Here is a 17,544-nt window from a genome sequence, read left to right as displayed (position 1 = left end):
GAAAGAACTGGCGTCGATGTCTGATGAGAAGAAAAGAAAGTTGAGGCATGTATAAATAGGAAAGAAAAGAGGCAGATTAAGGTGTTGTTTGTTTTTTTGAAGTCAAAATGTCTACAGTCTGCGGATCACATCTGCAAGCCTCTGCGGCAGAAGAGGTGGACCAAATGTCTGCAGTCTGCAATTAGAACACTGTTTGTTTTTAACGTCTGCAGGCTGTTAAAATAAATTGAATTTTTAAACTTAATTTCATGTCATAAATATTAAAAATGCATTTTTAACAAAAAAAAATGAAAAAAGAAATTGCACGGTGGCCCATGTTTTTTTTTGTTTAGGTTAAAATGAGGTCTGAAGACCTTTGAAGACCATGGCCCATGTCTGCGTCAGGAAGACCTCACGCAGAAGTTTCTGATCTACGCACTTCTAAAAAACAAACAATCTGTGAGGGCATATGTCTGCGCGGCGCAGACAAAAGTGGTTGCGCAAATCTTCACACAAAAAACAAACAGCCCCTAAGTCGATCCAGGTAAATGAGGGAAAAAGATTGTTTATTTTGGGATTGGAGGGAAATTAGGTCAAAATATTGGAGAGGAAGGGAAAAAGATAAATTAAAATTTGTAATTTTGGATTTGTACGTATTTAAAATTAGGAATCTGGTAATTAATTTTTTTTATTAAATTGATAGTTTTTTGTAATAAAAAATAAAAGTATAAAATTGTTCATAATATGTTACTAATTTTATGATTTGGTTGTATTTGTATTTGTTTTTATCTAAAATTGTTCTAAATTTTATGATTTCGTCACTAATGAACTGCATGTATTTAACCGTGGTAACTTTAAAGTAAAAATCATTGAGTTAGCTATAGATTTTAATTTTGTAACAAATTTTGTGGTCGGATGACCTGTGTAGGTTTAAGATATTTGTTGTAGGGTTTATGGTGTAGGTCTTTTGGCTTATGGATTAGAAGTATGACTTCAGGATTAGGCCTTATAGCTTAAGGCTTAGAGCGTAGTGCTTATGACTTAGGTCATAAGGCTTATAGCATATGGTTTAGGTTTTATGGTGTATTGATTAATGTAGCTTACCTCTCATGACATATTTCTTGGGGCTTGGGGTTTAGGGCATAAGGCTTATAGCTTAAGGATTTTGCTTTATGACTTACGGTTTTTTGCTTTATGACTTACGGTTTATGGGTTAATTATTATGGCTTGTGTATACGAGCTTAGGGAATATGACTTATGAGTTTTGTCTTGCAAATTAGGGTTTACTGCTTAATGCTTATGGTTTATAACTTTTTACTTATAGTTAATGGTTTAGGGCTTATGTCTTGTGGCTTATGACTTAAGGGTTAGGGGTTAGGCTTATTCATATGACTTAAGATGTATGGTTTACGGATTATGGCTTATTACTCATTGATTAGGGCTCAAGCTTAGAGATTATGGTCCATGAGTTAGGGCTAATGCTTAGGGTTTAGAATTTATAGCGCAAGGCTTAGGGATTATGGATTATGACTTAAGGTGTATGGCATAGGGCTTATGGATTATGACTTAGGTGTAGGGCTTAAGGCTTAAGGCTTAAGGCTTATGGCGTAGCGGTTAGGGCTTTTGATTATGACTTATGACTTATGGCTTAAGGATTAAGGCTTATGACGCATGGCTTAGGGCTTAAGGCTCATAAATTATGACTTATGATTTAGGGCATAATGCTTAGGTTTTGTGACTTATGACATAAGGCTTAAGGCTTATGTATTAGGACTTGAGGCATAAGGCTTAGGGCTTATGGATTATGAATCAAGGCTTAGGGAATATGGCTTATGGCTTATGGATTAATGCTTAAGGCTTATGGATTAGAAATTAGGGTATATAGCTTATAGTTTATGGATTAGGGTTTAAAGATTAACCTTTATGGCTTAGGAGTTATTACTTATGGGTTATGTTTAGGTCTAAAGTTGTAAGTATTATGGGAGAATTATTATGGCTTATGGCTTATAACTTATGACTTATGACATATATGAATTACGCATTTAACTTATAGCTATGAATTATGTCTTATGCCTTATGGCTAATTAAGGATTATGTCTTAGGGCTTATAACATATATGTTAGGTATTGTGGTTTAGGGTTTAAGGGATGTATAGTGTATAGATTAAGGGATAAAGAATATAGCTTGTGTCTTATGGATTATAGATTATTGATTATGGCTTATGGCTTATGGATTATGGATTATTTATTATGCATTATGACATAAAGATTAAGGCTTACGGATTAGGACTTGAGGCGTATGGCTTAGGGCTTATGGATTATAGCTTAGGGTTTATGGCATAAAGAGTATGGCTCACGACTTAGGCATTGTGGATTAAGGCTTATTATGTATTATTGCTAGGGGTTTATGGTTTATGGTATATGGCTCATGATATGGATTAAGGCTTATGGTTAATGCCTTATTGGTTCTGAATTATAGTTTGGGGCTTAGAGCATATGTCATATGGTATATGACTTACGACATAAGGCTTATGGCTTGGGCTAAATGGTTAATGCGTATGACTTAAGGCTTATAGATTAGGGTTTAAGTCATATATCTTAGGATTTTCTACTTAATGCTTTTGGCTTTTGGCTAACAGCTTATAGTTTAGTGCTTATGGATTTAAGCTTATGTCTTAAAGTTTGAGATTTAAGGCTTATGGTTTAGGGCTTAAATAGTAGGGTTTAGTGCTCAGACTAACAACCAATCCTTATAACCTAAGTCGTAAATCATTAAGTCCCAAAGCCTTAAGCCATAAGCCACAAGCCATAAGCCACAAGCCATAAGCCATAAGCTTGAACTCTTCCTTCACATCCGCACCCACATGTTCACCCCAACGACACCAAACATATACCTTATCGCCACCCACCACCACCCCCACACCCACCATTATACCTACACAAATACCCCCTCAACCCATACCTATAAAACTATTCCTACACACCAACATTGGCGCCTACCTCACCCCTAGTTACTAGATTTTCACTTTTCACAAATCAACACATTATTATTATTATTAATAGATATTTAGGTTTTAAAATTATGATTACATTAAAAAGTTATTAATTTTAAGATAAAAATAATAATATAAAATAATATAAAAATAATAAACAAAATTATTTAATAAAAAATTAAATATTTATTTTTTTAAATTTAAGATAGATAAATTTTTAAAGATTTTGATATTCCCTTCTATATTTTTAAAATATTTTGGTCTTCCCTCTTATATTTTAAAAATATTTTGAATTTTCTACCAACTCAGATACCTAAACGATGTTAGTTTTTTTTTTTTTTTTTTTTTTTAAACTCATTGACCACTTCAAACCTAAAAAGTAAAAACTAAAAAAAGGAGCGTGCATTCCAAAAAAACGCCGCTCATCTCTTCCTTCCCCTATCGACTCGACCTCCTTCTCCATAGGCCTTGGCTTGGAGATATTCGCACGTCACCGAAACTGGTTCACCTTCAATCGTTGTGTCTTCTCAGTCACTTGGTAGCTAACATCTTCCTCGTGAAATCGATAGGTATGTGTTCTTTCTCGTGCCAGCCTCATTGTTCTTTTATGTATGTGAAATCGATAGCCGACGCCTGTCTCATTGTTCTTTCTCGTGCCAGCCTCATGAATCAACACTGATTCTTCTTCCTCGTCGCATCCTCGTTTTTATCTTGATGAATCCAGCACACAAACCAAATCAACATCAGACTAGAACGTGAACCCAATCGATAGTTGATCTCGTGCATTTATTAAACCCCCCTCTTGAATTCTCTATCACATGAGGTAAAATAGTCGGAATTCGGAACAAAATCAGTCTCAATTTCATTATTATTGCCTTTTAATTTCTTATATTGATGCTCGACATACATTACATTGGTTGACATCGAATTTCAGTAGTACTGATTTGATCCAGAGAAGCTTGGTTGGAATCGGAATTTTCACTAGGTTTGTCATCATATAAGTTCATTGGTACGATCCCTACTGATCTAGGTTCCTCTAATTTGATAAGAATCTTGATTCTTTAATTTTTTTTTTGCTTGACAGTGCTATGTTAACATTTGCAACATATATGTTCTTAGGCGGATAGAAGCAGAATGTTTCGTTTGAACCGTTTTTTTTTGTTTTTTTTTTGTTTTTTTTTTGTTTTGTAATTGTTCAACTAACTTTTGAAACATAGAAATGAAAAGTGTATTTTGTTTGAAGAATTGAAATGAGTTGGTTGTTTCATTTTGTGAATTGGAGGTAGAGTGAACTTGGCTTTGCACTTAAATCATGTATTTGTCGAATTTAAGTTCATTGAGTTTTTTTTGTTGTTGAAAGTAATTAACCATTGTTGGGTTTTTTAAGCCACATCGTGTTGTTTTTTCATAATCAACATTTATTACATCAACTAATGTCATAATCTTTACAGGTGTTTCTTTCATCAAGTGGGTTGAAGGTGAGATCGAGGTTTGAAGGTTGTGAATGAACTTTGACAAAATGTTGTGGTAATTTTGGTTCAAAGATGCCAGTTGTATTAATATCTTAATGGAAAAATGAATCATCACAGCGAAAGCAATTGATATCTCTTATTTGTAAGTTTTTGTTTTGTTTTGTTTTTTTTTTAGTTTCTTGATAATTATGATGACATGGTTTACATTCTACTTTAACATCCCCGTTCCAGTCATCCAAGTCGAGAAAATTTATGAAGATGGATCTTTTATTATGTTTTTACATCTAGCTTCTGAGTGTTTTTTTGATTAGGATGTGCAAGCATCATATTTTGTCATCTCCTTTTAAAACTTAAATTCTCTCATGTATACACGTCATGAAGGAGCTTACCACATTGGTTACTTGGAAGACATGTATGAAGACTATGGGGAAAAAAGATGTGAGAGTGAGATGGTTTGATCGCAATGAAGAACTCACGGAACTATGTTATATTCCGGACAAAAACGATGAATAGGAAGAATTTAGGGAGCTTGTAAGTAAACAAAAAGAGTAAAATAAAGAACTAATTGAAATAATGAAGGCCAAATATGAACAACACAACATAAGAATCGAGCAACTTAATAAGCAACTACGATCGACAACGGTTGTTATTAGTGCTTTTCAACAACTATAAAACTAGTAGATCATAAAGCGTGAATTTGTTTATTTCAAAGTATTTATTTTAGATTAGCCGCTTTCCATTTTCCACGTAATAAATAATTATTGTATTATTTTACGAAATAAAGTTATTTGATTTTTTTTAATTTTTGTTTTTCATGTATTACTAAAAATAATTTGGATCTAATTTATAAATCAATTATTCATCCATCTATATGGAATCTTTGATATAGAATCTGCTATATAATATATATTACGAAATCTGCCAGAGATTCACCACCACAAAATTTTCTAGGGATTAATTAGTACAAAATTTGTTAGGGAATCACCACCACAAAAATTGTTAGGGATTCATCACCATGAAATTTTCTAGGGAATCACTACCACGAAATTTACTATGGAATCACCACCACGCAATTTACTAAAGATTCACCACCATAGAATTTGTTAGGGAATCATCGCCACGGATTTTGCTAGGGATTAACTACAACGGAATTTGTGACGGAAGAACTACCACGACATTGTCGATGTAATCATACTACGGAATACACGATGGAATACCATCTACAACGGATTTCATTATGTTGTCATAATTGCGACGAAATGATTGTTTCCGTAGCAAACTCTCGCTACGGGGTTTTTTGGGACGGAAATCGGTCGTTACAAATTCTATTGTTATTCGTATTTTGCAACGGAATTTCAGCTTTTCGCAACGGATTCCTTCCTTAGCAAAATCAAGTTTTTCTTGTAGTGTTCGGGTGCAGACTGGGACGGGTCCAGTCTCTTGTCGCTTGACCTTGAGTTATTGTGTTTTTCTTGGCAACGACCTCATTTCCTGGTTCTACAAACGACAACGGGCCATCTCGTAGTCTAGTGCAAAGGCGGAGTATTGTGGTATTGCCAACGTCGTTGCCGAGACATGATGGGTTTGAAATTTACTTCGTGATCTTTAGTGTTCGCCTACCAAAGCCACTACTGCTATTGTGACAATATCAGTTTTGTTTACATGACAAAACTCGGTTCAACACGAGCACACTAAACATATAGAGATTAGCATTTATTTTGTTCGTGACTTGGTTGCTCGATGGACTGTCCGAGTGTTTCATGTGCCACCGTCCGCGAAGACATCTTCCTTGGGATTTATTTAAAATCGTTTCTCAAAAACGCTAAAATGGAAACGAAAGCTTTCAAAATTGATCTTAGTCATGGATTTATGTTAATCAAATTATTGCATCAATTCTAAGCTACAAGTGGTGTTTGCGTGTTCACTTTTTCTAAATGACCAAGCAAAAATAAAGAACCCAAAACAAAATCACTCCGTTGCATTCACACCCCAAATCAGTAATCCAATCAAGCAAGCAAGTAATAGATGGAATACAAAAGTTTGTGAGTTGATTTTTCTACAAGCTGCAAAAATCATAGCTAAGGTTTGTGTGTTCTTGGCGGAACAAGAGATGAGATAGTGAGGAAGAGTTTAAGGTTGCCTTTTGTACTTGTGTAATCTCTTATAATTATCTTCTATATTTAAAGTTTGACCTAATTACAAAATAAATACATATCTTATAGTTTCTAACGAAGGCATCATAAGATGATGAATAACAAAGTAGCTCATTTATTTATTTGTTGTTTTTAACTTTTTGGATTATATATTACATGTAATCTAATAGGTTTATGTAATTATTAACACTGTTACCAACCTGTGTGTCTGTGGACATATCTCCAATAGTGACATCTCCGAAAAGGAAGTCAATCTATGTTTGATAAAGAATATTTTCTAATATTTAAAAATGCATTTTGAAACATGTAATCCGAACAAGGAAACTGATAACAGAATAGTATATATTGTTTTGTGATGAAATTATTAAAGAATAACCCGATTACCTCTATAGGTAATCAATATTTAATTAAATAGTTTATAATAAGAAAAAACCATTTTGGTGCCAAAACTATCCTTCTCATTATTATTTTTTGTTAGGCGAAACCCAGAAAATCTATTTAAAAGGAAGGCATTACATACAACAACGCCTTTTGCATGGCCTTAGATTCACTATTTAGTTGTTTATATGAATATGATTATAACAAAATTGAGATGATACTCTTGATAGTCTGATTAACTGGAAATCTACTGAAATAGACGCAGAGCTGTACAACAACATCAATTTATGGTAGCCTGTAATCTGTATGTAATTTTCTTTCATCAATGGAGCAACCTCTATAAATATCATTACAGGACGCATATATTTATTATCTGCCGTCATGATGTTAATAGTCAAAAGACTAAAATACCCTTGCAATAGTGGTGATAATTAAACTTACTTAATGTAGTGAAAAAATTAGGTAGAAAGGTGACTAGGAGGGGCCAGGTGGGCTATGATTCCATGATTGTGGTCCAATATTAATTTAGTCGATTCACTTTCGGTTAAATTTTTCAAAAAGTACGAGATTTCCAAGAGAATATAATTTATGTTAAAGATAATTTTGGTAATAATTTTTGTAGAACGAACATACCCGTTATTTAAGATATTTTTGGTAATAATTTTTTTTAAGAACGAACATACCCATTATTTACCAAATGAGTGAATGACTCTAGTCGGTACATGTTGTCTTTCTTTTTTGGAATTAAGGATTCAAGTTTTGTCATATAAGAATAAAATTAAGGGTTTAAGTTTTATCATAGATATATGTGGATTTAAAGAGAGTTTAAGAGTAGATTGAATTTGTTTAAAAAAAAATACCCATTAGCTTTGGTAATAATTTTTTCTAGAAGGAACATACCTGTTATTTACTAAATGACTTCCAACCAACGGTATCATATATATATTTTTCTTAGAGTTGAGAGTTCAAGTTCTATCATAGATATATATGGATTTAAGGAAAGCTTCATAGTAGATTAAATTTGTCTTAAAAAAATACAGATTATTTATACTTCTAAATCTATATATTTTAGTATTTTACTATATAGTCTTCACTATAGGATTTAAACCTTCACCCTTTAATCTATGCATTTTCACTATAACATGTAAACCCTCACATATATATTCTCACTATAAACATTTAAACCTTCTAAATGGACCCATTTAGAAAAGACATTTTTCTTACACACCTAAATCCTAATAATATTGAGCTATAGGGACGGATGTGGGACGAATGCAGTAATATATAATATGTAATGTCGTGATGAATAGGTGTTGCCGATACATGAAAAATAGATAAAAAAAATCAAAAAATCAAAAAAAATTCTATTGCAACCAAAAAAATTAGAGATTGCTGGTGCGACACCAGAAACCCCTTAAAACCATCCCTGTTGAGCTACAAACCAATTGGTATTTTTGCTAATATGATCTCAATTAACTTTTAATGCTTGATTCACTTAAGTTCGTAATGTATCAAAAATAAAACTCATATTATTAGCGATCTTATTATAAAATAAAAATTTTTACAAGGACATAACAAAATTAAAAATAGTGTTCAAAATTTATAAAAAAAAGTTTGACTAAATTAAATAAAACGAAGGTAAAACTTAGTTATTCTCTAGCTACATTATATAATATAATACATTATTAATATATTTTTTTTTCTTTTAACAGCGACATTTTATTAAAAACTAGCAAGCAGAGGTTCATGGGAAAGGCCGAGATAGTCATTCAGACAGAAAATATTATCCAACTGATCAGGTAGAGGTTGTAGATAACATAGAGTCGTCAGAAGAGTTACGTTGATAGATGTCGACCCGAGTTGGAGTTCCAGGTCGTTGATATAGTTTTACTAAAGGTATCACCCTGGAAGGGTGTAACGCGGTTCAGGAAGAGGGAAAAGTTGGGGTCTGGATATATTGAGCTCTTTTAAGTATTAGCAAGGTTAAATAGGGTAGCCTATTAGTTGGAACTGCATGAGGAGCTTAGTCAAATCCACAATACCTTACATGTTCCCATATACAAAAGTGTGTAGATGATGATTCAGCAGTAGTTCCTTTAGACGATATTCATGTAGATGATTGTATGAACTATATTGAGAGACCAATGGCTATTCTGGGTTGGAGGACGAAGGCCTTGGGCAACAAGGTGGTTCCTACGGTCAAGGTTCAGTAGCACTATCTGAAGGGTTCCAAATGGACTTGGGAACCTGAGGCTGAGGTGCGGGAGCACTACCATGAGTTATTCGAAGCATCGAAATTCAAAGAAGAAGTCTGATTCAAGTGGGGGAGAATTGTAACACATGGATCCTGAGGTAATTTAAATTTCAATTCTTTGGCATTTTAAGGTTCACATGGCATGTGGGAGTCACCACGACGTGGCAAATCTAGAAGCATAGTGGGTTCATTTGATTCGTCATGACATTGTAGTATATGGCCAAGGCGTGGTAGCTGGCAAATGAAAAAAAAAACTATTTCCGGGTTTTACTCCCTATTTAAAGGAATGGGGAGGATAGAATTTACTCACCCTCATCCTCCATCAGCCTCTTTGAGATTTGTGAAAACCCTAATCCCCTCCTCCTTGTTAAACCTTATTTTGGGTGTTCTTTGAATCTATTGAAGGAAGAAAGACGAAGAAGTGAGGAAAGATTCAGCAAGTAAGTCTCCATCCTTTGTTGTAGCATTCCTCTGGACCTTTGTAAGTGTCCAAGACTCTATTTTTTTTTATCATGACAGGTTGCTAGATATAGAGTTTTGTACCTAAATCTTCTTGTTCTTAACTATTGGGTGGTAAGACCTCATAACGTTTGCAACTTTATGAATCTTTAGGCAATTTAGGACATTTGGTGCTTTGGATCTAGTTTAGTATTGAGTTTTTATATCATGCATGGATCTTTGGGTCAAAAACCCTCATTTTGATGTAATAAGAGTTCAATACATGCATTGGACATTCATGTTTGGAAAGTAAGGGTTTTATGTTATTGTATGATGCTAGAAAAGTTTCTAAAAATATGGATTTGGAAGTCTTCAAAATTAAGTTCTTAGTGAGTTAAGACCATTTATGTTTTGCCGTTTTTAGACCTAAGAATGAGATCTTTATCTCTTGGAGGCTACTACGGTGTGGTGACTAGGCTAATACCCATCTATTTTGGTGATTTGTGGCCACTGAGTCGCCAAGGATGGCCATGACGTGGCGTCCAGTTGTAGTTAACTTTGGTGTTGACCATTGACTTTGACCAAGTTTGACATAGGATATTTTGGGTAATTTGAATAGTAGTTTGAGATTAGGCCTCTGTTTATTGTATATGTGACCGGTAGAGCCAATAGTTAGAGTCGTGATCTGTTCAACTACATTTTAGACTATAAGGTGGGTTTTTCTCACTGTACTTGTGCGTCAAAGGAACTAATGCTGGCCTACTGGGTTATGTATCCTGGTATATTGGATGATGTTATGATAGTTATATGATATACTGGTATATCTATATGATTACTTGTGTTTACTGGATATATGATAGATTGGTAGATCTGTATGATTACCTATATTTGCTGTCTATTGAATGTTACTATATATGTCGATATGTTATTGTTGTTGTTGGGTTGAGGCGATCCTACTTTGTGCTGAAGGCCAGGATACCCGGGGTGGTCCAGATAGACTATAGGAACTGTGAGGCGGTCCAGTCTGGCCGAAGGCCCAGTGAGCAGTCAGGATAGGCTGTAGGCCTTGCAAGGCAGTCTCGTCAAGTCGAAGGCTCGAAGAGCGGTCTAGATAGGTTGTAGGCCCTACAAGGTGGTCCAGTTATGCTGAAGGCTCATATATGCAAGCAGTTATCTATTCGGTTGTGTGTGGTATTTTGTGGAAAGTCACTAAGCTTTGGCTCATAGATTAAGTGTTATCTTTGGTACTTCTAATGATCGGGGCAAGGCGAATTCATAATCATACACATTCTTTAATGATATGCTTTGGAGATTTTTGTTGGATTAGTGTCTAAGTCCATAACTATTTTGGTATGTACTTGACCCGATGGTGCATGGTCCTTTTGGGTTGCCTTCACCAAAGCAACTTGTTAGGATGAATTATGGAGAGAAAGGATTAAATATGATTTATTAATATATTATGGAAATAATATATTAAAGGAGAAATCATATTGTTTAATTATTATTAGTCAAGAATTAATTGGTAATTAGTTTTGTGACTAAAAGAGATTAATTAAACTTAAGGGACTGAAATTGTAATTAAAAGATAATTGCAATTTGGGCTATGGATTGTCTTAAATTAAGGAGTGGACGAATTCTATGGGGAAGCCCATAAGGAAATCGTCCAAGGCCTTAATTAAAGGAGTCTATGGGTTGCTTAGGGCTTAAGCATCCAAATTAGGGTTTCCTTGTTAGATAACCCTAATAGGCTCACTATATATAGAACCCTTAAGGCTCAAAAACGTGGTGAACTTCTTTTCTAGGGTTAGAACACGTTTTTGGCAGCCTCCAACCTCTCTCCTCTTCATCCTCTTGCTTATGGTGTTTGTGAGCCATTAGAGGAGTGACACTTGTGACTCTAAGCATTCCAAAGTCAATACAAGGAGATTTGGGATTGTTATTGCTACATAACAATCAAGGTAACACTATAAACTTATTCTCATGATAATATGATTATATGTATGCTAGAATTAGGGTTTATAGTCTTGGATTCAAAGCATGTACAATAGAGAAACCTAGATCCAAGCATTAGGGTTTGTATGAGCACATAGGATGTCTTATGACCAAAACCCATCAGTGGTATCAGAGCCTAGATTGGTTTCTATTGTATTGATGCTTGATATAACTGGAAAATTCGATTCTTTGGATTCTGGAGGCTGGACTCGCCGAGTCCATGGCTGAACTCGTCGAGTCCATGCAGACTCGACGAGTCCAAGGCTGACTCGACGAGTCAACTCGTCTGACAGGCGGATTTTCGGGATTTTTACCTATTATGACTTAGGATAATTACCATAATTGTTTAAACTTGATAAAATTCGAATTTTATTAATCCCTTATGATTATCCTTGTCAAGATAAAAGATTTTGGTCATCTAATTAGATAATTGTTACCTTATTTGATATATGTGAAGTTATGGAAATTATTTGATCATTATCTTGCAAGAATTTGAACTAGATCTAATTAGATAACCACCAATTATAGTTAATTGCCTTATTTGAATTATGTGATCTAGAATATTCTTGACAAAGTTTGGAATAGTTTCAAATTAATCCCTTTAGGTTTTATAGTTTAAATTTGAACCCCAAAAGTTTTGTTGTTTTGAAATTTAAATAGTTAAAACCCTAATGTTTTGAAAAAAGGTTTCAAAACTTGCCCTCAAGTTTTAGAATTTAAAAGTTGATTAAAAGGTTTAATTAGAAATGTTAAATTCTAAAACTCTAGTAATGTTTTGAAAAGTTCAAATCACACCCTTATGGTTTTATTAATTAATTAAGGAGTATAATTAAAAGAGGTTTAATAAATCCATAAAAGTTTAGGTTAACTATTTAATAGAATTAAAGGTGTAATTGTTAAAGTTAACCACACAATATTTTAAAAGTTATAAAATACACCCTATACTATATATAACATTAAAAGTCTAACATTATATATATATAACTAAAAGTCAGTCTTACCGTTAGTAGGCCTCATTCACGAAGCTGGTCTATAAGGGGTGTTTAAGGAAATTGCCTATAAAATGGCGATTGAATGGGTATCCACTCTTACCCACCGCACTCTTGACCAATGGAGGGTCGTTAGCCGAACGGGTAGGATAGGACGAAACCTTCCATTATAAGTATAATGAAATACAAAGTAACTAAATGTTTTTCAAATTCCCAATCTTAGTTACTTAGGCAAAAGTGAATTGATGCAATTCCATGAAATTACATTTTGTGCCCTTGCGAAGACGTTAGTGGAGCGTGTGTGGTTTACCGGCACACTAAATGGTTCTAAGCAAAGGTAGCAAAGGGTGACTCAATGTTTGTCATAGTTCGGTGGAGCGTGTGTGGTTTACCGGCACATCGAATAGGTGATTGTAACATGTGAGGGCACCATGTAATTTGCATGGTTATTCACACCCGCTTTGTGATCCTCGGCATCCCAGTCACAAACTAGAGGGGCATATCGAGATTTAAACATGCCATTGAAATGTTCAATGAATCTCAAAGGATCTAGGAGTTTTCATAGATTTAAAACTTAATTTTTTTTTTTGTTTTTCATGGTGGAAATTAGTGAATCGTCATTCACTTACCTTCAAATGTTCTGCAATTTGGGTTACGGCATCCCTCTCCCGAGTTGTAGAATATTGTGTTGGGTCCTAGCCTTGGAATTTCATTTGGGTGATTTACCAAGGACTCAATGAATCAACTAACTTGAATTCGTTTTTCTCCCGATGTCAAAGTTCGACAACTATGGTCTTCTCAAATCCCGTGGAACAAGTATTCCACATGAAGATGATATTCCACGATTCGATCGAGGAACAAGAAATCATGCTTCACTTCCTCCTCCACCTCCAATTATTCTCCCTAACCCACAAGATTGTAAAATTGAAAGGTTCAATATCACTCAAGCCCTTTTGGCAAGTAAACGTAAAAAGGAAAGTCTGTGTGTGCACACGTCCTAGGGATGAAGTCACACATTGATAGATTAAGAATGATGGGATCCGTTGTCGGTGAAGAGATGGCTGTTGATTGGGTTCTTCAGTCACTTCCTAACTCGTATAGTGAGTTCGTAAGAGAGTACTATATGATGAACCACGACGTGACACTTATAGATCTCACCTACATGCTTATTGCTGCTGAATCAACAATGGTTTGGCGCAATAGAAAAGCAAAGTTGATTGGTGAATCTGCCTTCAAGACCTCTATGGATATAGACAATGGCAATGAAAGACATGCAATGATCGAAAAGTTTGATCATAAGAGAAAGGCGATGTCTGAAGTAGTTCCATGTGTTGTTCCAAAGGAGTCAATTTGCTTTTATTGCCAAGAGAGGGGGCATTAGAGACGAAGTTGCCCTATTTACCTAAGAGATCTAAGAGATGGGAGAGTCAAAAGTATGACTACGCTTTAGGTAAGAATCCATTATCTAACTCCATTAAGTTCCTATTCATTGATTCTTAATACATGATGTGATAAGATTGCATTTAAATGTTTTGAAGGATCGGTGAAAAGAAAGGAAGCTTGATAAGAGAGCAAGATGAATCTAATCACAAGAGATGGATCTCGATCTCATGGACTTGAAGATTGGATTTTGAGCTTAGATGGTGATGATAGAGTTGTTAGAAATTTTCTTTTTACATAGTTTTCAATAGATTTTGCATTGTAAGGACAAATGTTTTTCCGCTGTTTTTATAAATAAAATAAATTTTGTTTGACTTATTTATTTATTTGTTTACTTCCTTGCAATGAAATCGTTATGTGAAAATTGATGTTTGCATATTTCTACAACGAATGGATATGATTCTTAGTTATGTTATTTATGGAAATGTCAAGAATTTACCAAATAGGGAGAGTTTCTCATCGCCCAAGTTTCAATTGGACAGAAACTTGGAATCATGCAACGTGGATGCACGATGAATGAGAAATTTTGTATTTGGAAATTGGACTAATTCATTGACAAAGTGTCAAGTGAAGGACTAGGAGATCGAGTACACAAAGTTGTGTGTTGATCAAGTTCACCATAAGAGTAACAAAGATATTCGTCATGATTTACTAAAGGCTTAGTAAATATGATTACACTTACAAGATTAAGTGTAATTTTGAATTGATTAAAGGGTTTAGATCAATAGCAAAACGAATAAGAAGAATCAAGTAGGCAGAAAGATAAGAGTTTCTCCATTCTAAGAAGAAGGGAGAGTAGCTTTTATGCTTTATGATAGGTCTTAATGATTAAGAACCATATCTCAATTGATCCTCTAATGAGTCTTGGTACAATTGTATGTCCAAGAAGAGGAATCAAAGATTGAAGAAATGGTCAAATCAAGAAGTCAACCATACTTCGTTCCAAAAACAAGTCTTAAAGTCAAGATTGTGACATTGAGTGAATAGTATTAAGAAGGTTTATAACATTCATCAATTGTGGAAAGTTGTGATGTCTTGGATAAGACAAAGACCAACTAAGACCAAAATTATGAAGTGTTTTGTTTTGATATAAGTTGCACTAACTCTTGAATATTTGTTTATCAAAAAAAATGTTTTGATAAGAGAATCGTATATGTCAAGGAGTCAGTGGGAGTCTTAATAGTCTTGAAAAGTTTCAAGAACAAATCAAATAAGCCTTATTGATCATCACTAGCACACGAGTTGAGGTTTACAACCTATCGTGAAGACATTATTTTGTTTCTGTGCCAATCCAATCGAGTTAATTATGCATGTGAGTCCTATGAGTTCTCATTTGAATGCATAAAAGACAAGGACCTTGATCAATGGAAAGTACATTGATAGGAAAAGGTGAGCTGCTTAACTACTTGGAAGACGTGGTGGGCAGCTGTGCTACCATAAGGCAAGAAATCAAGATTAAGGAAGTTCGATCCATATGAGTTTGAATTTGTCGTAAACTTTGGTTTTAACAAATTCACATGGATAGGAACATATACACCGTTTAAATCTAAGTGTCATAAGATTTCCTCCTTCATGAAAATGATTGTGAGAAAATGCTTTCACTAAGAAAGATTTTAAAGATAGTGATTGTAAAATTGCATTCTCGAATTCGATCATGGTTACGGCATCCCTTTCCATAATTTGAATTGTGAGGTTTGGCAATTAGTCTTAATTGTTAAGACACACATATGAACTATCTAAGGCAAAAGTGTATATGTTCAAGAAGCCTTGATAAAAGATTATCAAAGCACCAAGTATTAGAAACATGAACTTAAGAAATTCAATAAGTATTGTTTTTTCTGAAAGTTAAGATGTTTATGAATACATGTCGAAGCTAGTGGGAGCATAAGTGTTATGTTTTATAATAATTATCATGATAGTGGGAGCATAAATGTTATGATTGTATGATTATTAAGGCAAGTATTGCATAGTTGGCAATATTAATTATAGAAAACAAGAGTCATACTTTGCAAAGTTGTAAGAGTTGAAAGGTTGTTTTGCTATAATTAAGGGAGAGAATATTATGCTTCATTTCAAATCTAAAGGATTAGGTTGTGAAATGTTAATAAATTTAGTCAAGGGTACATAGTGTGTTCTTAAAGTTTCGATTATGATTACGGCATTCCTCTTCACAATTCGAATTTTGAGAACATAGAAAATAAAACATTGTGCGTCGTGTCCCATACGCTTCGAGTATAGGATCGATTGCAAATGCTTTAATGTTTGACCATTCTAAAATTTTCCAAATGTCTAGCGCATTTAGAGGGAAAAGGGACTAGAATCGGTTTTGACTAAAATAATTAAACAACTGTCAAAGAACAATCCAAAGTTCGACGAGGATTGGTTGCTTGTGAGTAGTTGGAAGCATGGTATTAATGGACCATATTGACATTATGATGAATAGAAAAGATTCTATTAAGAAATGAGTTGTCATATGGAAAATATGGAAGCGTTTCCATATTAGGAAGTAAATATTGAAAATCTATGTCTAGATTAGAAGCTTTTATGCAAAAGGATGTTCAAAGGAATGTACTTTGAGTGAGAGACATCATAGGAATTGTCTTGTAACAATCTCCGATAGAGGACTTTGTAATATCATTGGCAATAGTCTTTGTGACCTTGGTACAGTGACATTACGAAAGGATCGTTGAATAAAGTGTTAGAATCTAGCATATTCTATAAGTAGCGAGAATTTGATATTCTTACACTTAAGAAAATGGATTTGGAGTTGTAAAATGAGAATGATTGGAAATGTGTTCAATTTGTCTATTTCACAAAAGTAAGAACCATAGGTAAACATTGTGTGCATGCTAGGAGCATGGGACAAGTGTAATAATTCAAGTAAGAAGTTGATTACCCGAAACGACAAATAATGAGTAATCGATATGGTGATAAATAAAACGTGTTTTGTTTATACTCAAAGGTTTGAGGCCATATGGGATTAGTATTATTTTTGTGTTTCACCTTGCATGTTTTGACTTCCAGAATAATTGAGTTTATTAAGAATAATCGAATTATTCAAACGGGCCACAGTCGTTCATATGTGGGAAGTAGATATGAATGAAGACTGTCATGAATTGGTGTGTGGATTGTCTAGAAAAGTATTAGACATAAGCAAATGTTTGCTGCAACGTTCATGAGTGCTTATGAATATGATTTGAGCATTGGATTAAACCCACGCTCACTTGGATCACTCCATGAATTGTATCTCGAGTGATTAGTGAGACGATAACATCTTATATTCTTGAAACCGAGATGTGTGAGTTGTATCTTGCGAATCGGTTGCACATTGATAATATGTAAACGCACTAGTAACTTGGTGTTATAAAACATATTGTTGTGTGTAATTCGGTGAGTGAGTGCAAGCGAGCATTGTATCAAAGTTTATCCGTTCCTTTTATCCAAAGTAGGATAAAAG

The 17,544-nt window shown here is 34.2% G+C and overlaps 1 long non-coding RNA gene across 1 annotated transcript; it reads left to right on the top strand.

Annotated features, from left to right (window-relative positions):
• Positions 1-3,364: 3,364 nt before the first annotated feature.
• LOC145048145 (uncharacterized) lies at positions 3,365-5,017 on the top strand. The gene is made up of 5 exons (XR_013682730.1): positions 3,365-3,540; positions 3,632-3,794; positions 3,906-3,980; positions 4,423-4,585; positions 4,825-5,017. It is a non-coding gene; the product is annotated as an uncharacterized LOC145048145 (long non-coding RNA).
• The last annotated feature ends 12,527 nt before the right edge of the window (positions 5,018-17,544 follow it).

The sequence above is a fragment of the Lactuca saligna genome, chromosome 1 (assembly GCF_052625555.1).
Source record: "Lactuca saligna cultivar CGN05327 chromosome 1, ASM5262555v1, whole genome shotgun sequence".
NCBI lineage: Eukaryota > Viridiplantae > Streptophyta > Magnoliopsida > Asterales > Asteraceae > Lactuca > Lactuca saligna.
This window is presented reverse-complemented; position numbering and strand designations above follow the sequence as displayed.